An 11,965-nucleotide genomic window follows, 5' to 3' on the forward strand; every position below is an offset into this window, starting at 1 on the left:
TTAGGGAGACTGGCCTGTAGTACTTCTTTTTGGTTGGTTTCAATAATAATTGCCTCCAGGAATGAATTAGGAAAAATTTCTTCCCTTTCAATTTATTAAAGAGTTTGAGGAGTATTAGCATTAAATCTCTAAATTTCTTATAGAATTCATCTGTGAATCCATCAGGACCTGGGCTTTTCTCTGTTGATAAGGTTCTAATTAATTTCCAGCTTTGGTAAATCATATGTTTCTAGGAATCTGTCCATTTTGTCTGTGTTTTCCATCCTATGAAAGTAAAGATTTTCAAAGAAGGTATTGATCTTCTGAATTTCCACAAGATCTGTAGTGATTTTACTCTTTTATTCTTCAATGCGTGAACTTGAGTTTTTTCTTCCTTTTTTGAAGATTGACTATTTATTCTTTCAAAGAACCAATGCTTTAATTCATTAATTCTTTGTATTGTTTTCTTGATCTCAATTGTGTCAATTTCTGCTCTGATCTTTATAATTTCCTCCCTTCTTTGGGCTTTGGGCTTGTCTTGCTCTTCTTTCCCTAGTAACCTGAGGTATAGCATTAGAGTGTTTATTTGTTCTCATTCTGTTTGCCTGATATGAGAATTCATTGATATAAATTTCCCCCTGAGGACTGCTTTCATTGCATCCCACTAACTCCTGTAAGTTGTATTTGCAGTTTCATTTGATTGCAGATATTAATTTCCTTTTAATTTCATTGGTCTGGAAGTGTTATTTTATTTCAATGCATTTATGGAGTTTTGTAGTTTATTTTGGCATTAATTTCCAATTTCACGGCACTATGGTCAGATAATATGTGTGGGATAATTTCAGTTCCTTTGCATTTATTTAAGCATGTTCTATTGGATAGTATGTAGTCTACTTTAGAGAATGTCTCATGTGCAGCTAAGGACAATGTGTATTCTGATATTGCTGGGTATAATATTCTATAAACATCTACTAAGTCCATTTGTTCACATATTTGATTCAGTTCTGTTATTCCTTTGCTGATTTTTTTGTCTAGTTGACTTATCCCTTTGTGACAATGGAGTGATAAGGTCTCTAATACAATCATATTGTTAGTTATTTGCTTTTTCATGTTTCTTACATTTGTCTTATGTAGTTGGATTCTCTCATATTTGGTTCATATATAGTTATGATTGTTATCTCTTCCTTTTGAAGTTTTCCCCTAATAAGTATATAGTGACTTTTTAAAAAAAATTTCTTTTGGTCATTCTTGGTTTGAAGTTCACATTGTCTGCAAACAGAATAGCTACCCCTGCTGTTTTGTGGGTTCCTGTCACATGGAGTATTGTTTTCCATTCTTTGACTTTCAGTCTCTGAATTTCCTTTTGATTTAAATATGTGTCTTATGTATAGCATATTGTTGAATTTTGTTTCTTGATCCACTTGGCCAATCTGTTTATTTTGATTGGTGAATTGAGGCCATTTACACTAATGGTTATAAATGATATATATTGGCTTATGTTCGTCATGTTATCTTCCTGCTGTTGATTCCCTAATTTCCCCCTCTATTTAATTGATCACCCTGCTTGATTATTTCTTTCTATTGTTGTTCTTGGAATTGTGGTCAGTTTTATCTCTATCTGGAATCTTTCAGTACTCTTAGTAGGGTTGGTTTGGTAGTTATGAATTTCTTGAGTTGCTCTTTGTTATGAAAATATCTTATTTCTCCACTAATTTTGAAAGATGATTTTTCAGGGTACATCAATCTGTGTTGGAAATCTTTACTTTCAATACTTAAAATACTTAACTCCAACATCTACTTGACTTGATGATTTGTGTTAAGAAGTCTGCTGTGATTCTGATGGGCTTTCCTTTATAGGTAATATGTTTCTATTCTCTAGCGGTTTTTAATATTCTGTTCTTGTGCTGAATTTGTGGGATCTTGTCTATTATGTGTCTGGGTGGAGATTTATTTTGGTGATGACTAGCTGCAGTTCTGTATGCCTCATTTATCTATATGTCGGATCCTTTTCCCATACTTGGGGAATTTTCTGCTATTACTTCTGCAAATATTCTTTTTATGTTGTTTGTATTGGTTCCTGTTTTTGTTTTATAAGTATTGTATTGTTTTTCTTTGCATCATCTGAAACTGTTATTTCCTTATTCCTCATTATTTTGAAGAGGTCTTTCATGATCTCTTGTTGCAATCCTGTCTTCAAGGTCTGAGAGTCTATTTTCAGTTTTGTTCAAGCAGTTTTGCAAGCTTTCAATGGAATTTTCAATTTCCTGGATATCCCTTTGAATCTGATCCATGTGTTCTGCTTCTTTACTGTATTGTTCATTCAATGTTTCCATTATTTTTCTATGCTCCTCTATTTTTAAAAAGTGTCCTTTTTAGATATACTCAACAATTCTTTCATTAGGGTTGTCATTTCATTTTTTATTTGAGAGATTTTCTGATCTGATTTCCTCTACAGCCTCATGCAGTTGTTTCTTTACTTCAGTTGCTATCATTTCAGAAACTTTAGGTGTGAATCTTTTATTTTGTCTGTGTTCATGTCTCCTAGAGCTGTTCTGGGTGAGCTGGAGGTCTGAGATTGCATTTTGCTCATTCATGTTGACATTTTCTATTTCAAAAAAATATTGTACTTTGTGGTCTGTGATGATCCTTGTGAATTTTGGTAGTAGGTACTAATATCACTAATATCAAAGCCTCTCTAAAAAAATCTGTTCTTAGGGACATCTTCTGTGTGTAGGAGAGTTTTGGTTCCTGTCTATCCCAAGCTCTTACTTTCCCAATTAATTGAAAGTAGAATGTTGGTTTCTGTTTTGCTCAGTCCCAAGTCTTTTGGTGTAAGGCTGTGGTGAGGTTGTTGCCTAAGAACTTCCCAATATTGTTACAAAGGGAGAACAACTGATTACAACAAATATGACATTGTAGTTACAGTAAGACAGTTTGCAATAGTGATAACATCAAGCACAATTTAGAAATTGATAAACTGTGGTAACTATTGATTTTGTGCTTTAGATCATAAGAGTAGTCTATAGCTATACAACAGTACCAATCATAAGTTAGGGATTTGTGTGCAAAGCATTTCCCCTTCTTAGAGTGAATTTACCCTGGGTTTGCCATGTCCCGGGTGCTTGTTGTGCTGGCTGCCTGTCTCATGGTGTAGGGGAATGGGCCAGGTACCTGGGTTCCTTTAGACCAAGGTTCCCAGGATGGTGGAGAGGCATGGGCAGGGTCTTTCATGCCCCACACAGCTCACTGAGGTTCTCCTGATGGCAGACAGGTGATGAATAAATTTCTCCCCTCCTTTGAAGCTCACTAAGCTTCCCAGTGTGGGAGAGAGGTGGAAAGGTTATGGGCGGGGCTGTCCTGTCAGTTTTTAAGGTAGAATCATTTAATATCCTCTTAATACAAGTATCCCCAATTCATAAATGTAAGTAAGTATGAAAAGAATATGGTTTGAACATGGTTTGAGTGTCACCCAAAGATATGTTGGAAACTTGGTCCCCAGGGAGGCAGAAAGGTTGAGAAAGGGAGATAGTTGGAAGCTAAGTAGGCGATGGAGCCTACCCTCAGAAAAGATGACCACCGATCTCATAGAGCAAGTTAGTTCTGGTGAGAACAGGTTGCTTATAAGGCCGGGTCTGTGTTTCCCATCTCACCTATGTCATCTGCCTCACACACTTCCACCCTGCATTGTAGATATCCTCCACTGAGTTATGACCCAACCAGGGGGTTCTCACCAGAGTTGGTGCTGTGCTTTGTACTGCCAACCTCCTGAACTATGAACTAAATCACTTCTCTGTAAAGTGTATCCAGTCTCAGGTATTTTGGTACAGCAATAGAAAACAGACTAACACATATATAGTGTAAAATAACCTCACTGCTTTTGCAAATGCTTTATCTTATTCTCCTGTGTCATTCTTATTCCTAGTTTTATAAATGGAATTCTTCTAAGATATGAATGGCCTTGGTCTAATTCATGTATGGGATCCTTGCCCAACTCTTGAGTGTGATTTTAAAGCTATAACTTCTTCAGAGAGCTGAGTCGGTGTCCAATCTTTGTGGAACTCAGAGCTCTCTTACCCAGGGAGAATATAGGTCACTGATAATCTGGGGTAATGTAGATTTGGTCACCAGAAGGTGAAAATCGATCTATTTGTACTTTTGTGGGAATGTGACATAATTTAACTGAGCGAACAAAGCTCACTGACAGGGTAGTGTAGGTAGGGATTGCTCAAGAACAAGTAGGTGAAAGCCTAACTAAGAAAAAGAAACAAGGAAATTTTAACAATGCAAAACAACAGACCACAGGACATGCATTAGCTCTAAACTGGCTTGTTCCTGAGTTTTGGCCCTTCCGAGACACCATCCTTGGGCTTTGCCCATGGCAACATAGAGCACACACTTCCCCAGCCCAACACAAACATCTTTGCCAGTGTGGACTCTGACCTGCTTCTGTGCACATGAATCCAAAGCATATGGTTTTGAACTGAAAAACAGAGGGGTGGATCCTGGCATTTCAGGGTTATGGTTGGCACATTGTGTCAACTTGAGCAGTTTAGAAGTTTAACTAAAAGACTCAGCAGGGAGGCAGAATCCCCACTTTGTAAACATTCTCATCCTGTGTAAGAGGAGGCACAGAGATTTTGTGAGTGCTACATCTGCCCTGGGTGGGAGTGGTAGCCTGTTTACAATATAAGGGAGGAAAAGAGACTTCTCTTCTCCCCTGTTTTGCTCTGGGTGCTTTTGCTGGCTGCCGCCCTGAAGTGTTGCCCCTGTGCCATGCCACCCTGCCTTGGAGCCAGCTGATTATGGACTGAAACTTTCACAGACAGTGAGCTAAATAAACCTTTCCTTCCTTCCTTATGGGGTTGGGTGTTTTGGACCAACAATGAGAGAAAAGTAACCAAGACAGAGGTTTATTTTTGGCTCGCAGTTTCAGAGGTGTCTGCTGGCAGTTGCTTGGTCCTGTTGCTTGGGGGCCATGAGGCATGGAACATCGTGACAGAAGTACACAATGGAGGGGAACTGTCTATCTCATTGTGGCAGGGAAGCAAATGCGTACAGAGCTGTGACACCACACTGGGCACATCCTTTCTAGGACCTGCCTGGAGAAGACGCTTTCTACCTGACTCTGCCCCCACCTCAAAGCTCTGCACCTCCCAGGAGCACCACAGGCTGGGCAGCAGGCCTTGAGTACATGGGTGTTTGGGGACAGTGCAGGTCCAGCCAGGGCAGTGACTGGAAGGGGAATGTGCTCAGTCTCCCTCAGATGCAGGAAAGACAGAATCAGAGAGTAGGGTACAGGTTGTTTAGCTCAAAGAGTGAAGACAGAGTCTGAACTGATTTGTTGTACAAAAGCCTGAGGACTTTTTGACTATAAGAACCAATTCTTATGTTAACTGGGTAGGTATGGAAATTAAAAGTCCTAACGCCTGAGGTCCTGGGCTGTCTGTGGGGTCACAGTCACACCCTACATGATGATGTTCCCAGCAGCAATGGACCACATCTATGCTGGTAGTCCCACGAGATCATCACGGAGCTGAAAGCTTTGTAGAACTCTCACTCCACCTTCTTGGAGTTTAGATTCACATGTAGTCACGCTGTTACAGTGGCCTGTGGTATTCAGCGCAGCAAACAGTCTGGAGTGGCCTGCAACCAGCAGCCCAGGTGTGGGGCTTTCTCAGGATGTGAACCTCAGGGCTGAGGTAGGGCTGAGGTACCAGTGATGTGTCATGCGCAGCTTCTGTAACCCCAGCTTTTTCTCTGATAACTGCTGGTGTAAGACTCTTAACAGCTGTGCATCAGGAAGCCATGGATGCCATGCCCACCTGGATGTGGGTCTGTGGGCCCGGAAATGCTCGCTGTACAGAGGCACAGGGTGGCGGGTACAGCCTTGCTGCTGTGACGTGTGACTGTGGGCTGGGCCCTGGCTTGCTGTGACAATGCCTTTCCTCAGTCAGGGAACAGTGAGAGCGCACATGCTGCTACTCGGGGGAAACTGCGGACACTTAAGGTCTGAAGGGCTCTGATGAGGGAGACAGGAGGCAGCTACCAGCCCTGGCAACGTTCTGTTTCTTTATCCAGATGCTAGTTTCAAGTTCAGTTTGCAAAAATTCATCACGCTATATGATGTGGGGTGCGGACTTTCCTACAACGTATTATACTTGTTGAACTGAAAAACAGAGGGGTGGATCCTGGCATTTCAGTTCAGGGTGGCAGAGTAAGGTGAAACCAACCACAAAAAAAGAGCAGTAACAATGCAATCCAGGCCACAACTGCATGGCCTGTGACACTAGGCAGTAACCACTTCCTGGAGGCACAGCCAAAGCATTGCCCAAGGCAGGGGCCGGGGGCAGATGGGTGGAAGGGCCTCTCAGGGGCCAGGCCAACAGGTCTGAGCAGCCATGGGCCCTGGAGCCCTGGAGGACACAGGAGTCAGGCCCACAAGCAGCCCAGAGGGAACTGCTCTGTCGGAGGGGACCAAGCGTGGTGGTCCCACGGCCACGCTGCCACGCTGCGGAGGAGAATGTCCCAGGGTCATGCCAAGGGTGGGTGGACTGCAGGTCCCTGCTTTTCCCAGGCAGACGCAGCCTCCAGGGTGTGGTGTTTGCCTAAAAGACCTCAGTGCAAGCTTCCTATGGACTCGGCTCCTCCCCAGGAAATGAAGCTTCAGCTTATCAGGAGCAAGAAAGCAGCGAACAAACGCAGTGAGTCACACCAAGAGCCCGCTGACAGGCACCCAGGGGGGACCCTGTGCCGAGGAAGGATGGATCGGACAGTGGGCAGTGGGTGCTGAGTGGGTGGCTGCAGGGGGCGAGGGCTGGTGCTGTGAAAGTCCAGATGTGGAGGGCAGGGCAGTTCTGAGCACGGCACCCTGAGGACTCACGGGGCGCTGTGGCTCCAGCCCTTCCTATAAAGCAGTTCATGTCTTATGAGTAACAGAGGAGAGGAGCAGGGACAAGGAGGTGAAATCGTGAACAGCTCCCATCTGACCAGCACACGCTGCGCATGTACTGAAATATCAGACTGTACTCATTAACATGAGCAATAAGGAGGTGGAAACGTTAACTACCCTTGTTATACATCGCGCATATATATCTGATTATCACACTTTACCTTATACATTTGGACATTTTGAAACACTTAACATTTGCAAAAAAAAATGGCAAAGCAGTCACTTGTCATGCCTGCTGCATACTTTATATCACCCCCATGTGACTTTCAATGCTTCATGTAAGGTAAGGGCCATGTGAACAGCTGCTGTACAGCTGGGCTTAGGAAACAAGGACAAGAAAATGTTGGTTTATGTCAGTACAGGTGCAAAGGTTTATGTCAGTACAGGTGCAAAGGTTTTTCCAAGGATGCTCGGCCTGGGATTGGTTGAATCTTCAGTGCAGACCTCACAGATGCAGATGGCAACTACATAGTTAGCAAGAAGCTGGAGACAGGAAAGGGAGCTCATGCCACTGCTGCTTCCCCTGCCTTCCCCAGTGTGAGGACGATAGCAGACTTCCAAGCTGTAATATATTGACTACTGAAGTACACTGCATGAGGCTTTATAAGTAACTGTAAAAGAACTAAGCTCTCCCACTTACAGGGAAGGAAAGACACACATGCACCATCATGCTGCCAGGATATTCGCCTGCTGAGTGGGGTGCAGTTGTCCTCTCTTTGGAGGAGATGAGGCACTACTGCATGAGACTGTAAATACATCCATCTCTGCAGCAGCTCTCCTTAGGAAGTTCCTGGGTGGAAGTCAAGTGCATAAGCTAGGGGCCTCCCCCAAGTGCATGGCTGTGCAGCTGATACCTGTGTTACCTGCTTCGTGGCTTTCACTTGATAACTACCCATTACAGTGGAATTAGTCTTGCATCACCATGTCAAGCTGTATGAGGTTGGAAGATCCGTGAGCTCCTCACCAGTTCTCCAATTAGAAGCGGAGGATAGCACTATTTGCTGCCTAAGAATGCTCCGGATACCGTGCGTGCATGACAGAGGGTCCCAAAACATGGTATGCAGCCCCTGGTCATTGATGTGCCTGAACCCTGCAGGTTGGCAGTTCAGGGAGGCCCCGACTAAAGGACACTGAGGCTCAGGCGGGGTTCCTGTGTGGCCTCCCTCTCACACATCTGGTGTTGGAGCCAGCTGGAGCCTGGGCTCTCTGCCTTTCTCTCAGCTGCTAGCTGGGTTCCATCAGCATCTGAATGACAGACAGCACTGTGCTGGGATACAGTGCAGAGCAGTAACTTATGGGTTCAGGGGCAGCCCTCCAGCTGGTGACCTCCCACACCAGGGTGCATCTTTCTGCACAGGATGATGAGCTGAGCATGGAGCGTGTGTAAGGACACCCACAGCTGGGATTCTGAGCCTGGATTCTGGGCAGGGGCATGGAGGCAGGGTGGGAGTGGGGGGCTGGAGCTTGCCTTGAAGACAGCTCTTGGCTGTAATCAGTTTTTCCTTGATTTCTCATCACAGAGCACAAGTCTAAACCTTTAAAAAGAAACTTTTGGGGTTTAGCTCAGCAGCATCAGTGCCTGCTTGGCAAGCGTGAGGTCATGCATTCATATCCCTGGTACGACAAGAAAAATAAACAAATAAATAAAAGGCAACTCTTGAAAATAACACCTCAGGTGTTGTAGGAAGCACTGTGTGAATGACTGTGCCAACCTCAATGCCAGACTCCAGCACTGGGCTCTCTGGTCCAGCTCTGTCTGGGCATCAGAACTCAACATGCCTGACTATTCAGTGGCAGCATTCTGAGAATAAGCCCCCACCGGCAGATGGGACCTCCCTCAGTGGCTGTGAAGTCCCAGCCACCCACCCCTTGTTCCATCCAGAGACTCAGAGCTTGGCTGGGCCCTGGTTGAGTGTAGGGGTGTCTGCTCTCCTGTCCTGGACATTGCCAGGGTTAGGAGGGGCTCCTCGCAGTGCACTCAGCCAGCAGAGCAGCGTCCAGCAGAGCAGTCGGTGTGCCCACCACAGTTTGATCTTCCGGGCAAAGCCCAGTGCAACTGTCTGGCCAAAGGAGGAAGCAAACAGCAGCGTGGGATTTGCAGATGAAAAGCCACTCCTGGTGCCTCCCCCTCAGAGGCTGCAGTGGTGACCGGTCAGCTGGGGGCCTGAGCGCTCCTCCCTCCAGGGAGTCAGCTGAGCCAGTGACACTGTTAGCTGCATATGAAGGTGCAGGGGTCTTCTGTGAGAGGTGCTTTCTATGTTCTTTCTGTCCAGAGACGAAAACTGGTCAAGACAAGTGCAAAAGGAATCAAGACTTTACATTTATGTAATGCTTATAGCAGCACAGTTCAGAGCAGCAGCGTCCTGGAAGCAGCCTGTAGACCCCTTAGAAAAGACGATTAGATAGAGAAAGTGTGGTATCTAAATATGATAGAATGCTTCTCGGATACAAAGGACAAAAGTGCAAATTGTAGGAAAATATATGCACTTGGAAAATATGTTCAGTAAAAGAAACCAGACACACGAGCTTAAATACTGTAGTGTCTCTCACTGGAGTAAGGCAAAGTATAAACTAAGAGAAAAATAAAGGGTAGAAGGAGATGAAATGATCGTTGTGGACAGGAAGGGTCCCAGGCACCAAGGACAAGGGGAGAGGGGAGGGGATTAGAAATGGACAGAGTGAATACCTGCCAGCTACAAAGTCCTGATGACATCAGTGAGCGTCAGCATCATGTGCTGTAAACTCGTACTAGGATTAACAACATCAACAAGAATGAAAAGGGGAGAAGGGAAACCAGAGGAGGAGGGAGGGAGGGGAAGGGGATTAAAAACAGGAGCCGTATTATGTACCACATCAGTGAGATATACCACACATGTGCACCAAGCACGCGCCAATAAATTTTAAAGAATATAAGTGTAGGAAAAGAAACACGCTCTGCAGCACAAGGTGGCCTCTGTGAGAGAGCAGAGAGCCCTGAGCTCTTCGGCGGCCGTCGGTGACACCTGCTCGAGTTCTGAGAAGACAACTCTCACCCACAGTCCCAAGCGCAAGGCTCTGTGTCCTGTGCTGTGCTCCTGATTTGGCAGTTTGTGATGAATGGATCACATATACTCTCTTTGCCAGCTGGTTTGTTACACCCAAGTCTCCTGCCTCAGTCCCCCTTGAAACCAGCAATTCATGGCTTGGGTTGCATGAAGATGGCTCCCCCTAGGGCCGTCTGGTAGCAGCACCCCCCCCACCCCCAGTGTGGCCCTTAGGTCCTGGGAGGGGTGACACCAAGGCGGTCTCAGCTTGCTGAAGCTGTATACACCCTGCCTCTCCCTGGAGCCCAGACAGCTCCTTGTGGAGCCCCTGCAGCTGGCCCTGCCTGGGCAGAGACCTGTCCCACTCACCCTGCCTTTCCCACCCTCCCTCAGCCTGGACCAGTCCTGCTCCAGGCTCCCTAACCCCTGAGGGTCTTCAGCATTCTGCTTTGAGCTTTGTCTCGTTAGGCTGCTGTTCTCCTGTGTGGGCCCAGGTTCGGTCTCTGGTTACTCAGCAGTGGGAGCAGCAGTAGCATGTGCAGGTGGCCTGGGGGCCCCTGACCTGTTTCCTGCTAGCTTGGGGACTGATGAAGCACCTGTGGCCGGTCTCTCAGTCTTTTGATAGCATGAGCTGGTCCTTTGAGGCTTTGTGGGCAGCTACCATTGTGGCCATGGAGACAGTGAACCAGAATTGGTGACCTCAACCCACCTAAACCAGACGAAACCAGATCCCTAATTTAACCTATCTGCTGGATGTGGTGATCCATACCCATAAGCTCAGCACACTGGGAGGCTGAGGCAGGAGGATTGGAAGTTTGAGCCCAGTCTGGGCACCTTAGGGAATTACCAAGACCCTGTCTCAAAGTAAAATAAAAATAAAAATAAAAAGCACTGGGGCTGTAATCAGTGTAAATGCTCTGGGCTTGATGCCTAGTACCATCAAAACCAAAAGCAAAGCCAAAAACACACCCTCAAATGCTCCTCCAGTCTAACCTATCTGGAAATTGTCCGCCGTGTCCGCTGAAAGCAGGGCAAGGAGTGGTGGTCAAAAGTGGACGTTCCATTTGGGAACAAGCAGCCTGCAGCCTGGAACGACTGTGCTGGGACCCGTGGAAGCCACATTTGGTGGGGAGGGAAAGCCAGGGCTGCCAGGGTGAGCCAAGGAAGCTGGTGGAGTGGTTTGGAACAGTCATCCTTGGCCAGGGGCTCAGGCCAGGCTGGGATGGTGCCAGGGAGGCCTCCTCACGGGAGAGCTCTGGGGTGACAATGTGGGGGTCCCGGGGTGACAGCGTCCACTGCAGGCACCTGTGTGCCCCGGCCCGGCCCATATGCCTGACACCAGCCGGTCAGAGCTGCTGCGACTCTGTACTGGCACTGACCTGTGTTACAAGCGGAAACCAACCCCAGGCAGAGACAGAGGGGCACAGCCACTGCCAAGCGGGCCATGCTTCTAAGACTGTGAGAAGGAGTGAGAAAGAGTTCGGGGCCTCTAGGGCAGCAGCTCATCTGTGTGGCGGCCTGGAGCCAGTTTGCCTTAGATCAGCCTGGAGCTGGTCAGGCTGCAGAGGCTGAGCTGTCCAGCGGGCAGAGCACTCAGAAAGGTGATTAAAATAGCATCACAGAATTTGCCTTGAAGAGAGCAGAATGGCCTCGGGGAGCTCTGGGTGCAGGAATTCAAATCTATTTGCAGGCTCGGCCCAAAAACTAAGTGTACTCTTAGCAACCTGTCTGCCTTCGCGAGCCAGCAGGCCAAGCAGTGATGATTAAATACTCAGTCAGACACACGCAGGACGCTTTGTTGTGTGTTCACTGTGGCTATGGGAAAGGGTGCTGTAACAGATCTCTAAATAGCATACCCGAGGCTAAATTTCACTCCATCCATCAAAAGCCACTGCTATGCGATGACCTAATTTTAGCTGCTTATCAATTCCCTGGTGCTTGTTAGCTGATGTAGCTTTGATCTTCTGATGCTGGATGACTTTTGTGCTGAATATAGCTAGAATTTAATATGACT

Source organism: Cavia porcellus, unplaced genomic scaffold, assembly GCF_034190915.1.
Source record: "Cavia porcellus strain 051 isolate PalLab524CR breed Dunkin Hartley unplaced genomic scaffold, mCavPor4.1 scaffold_17, whole genome shotgun sequence".
Lineage (NCBI taxonomy): Eukaryota > Metazoa > Chordata > Mammalia > Rodentia > Caviidae > Cavia > Cavia porcellus.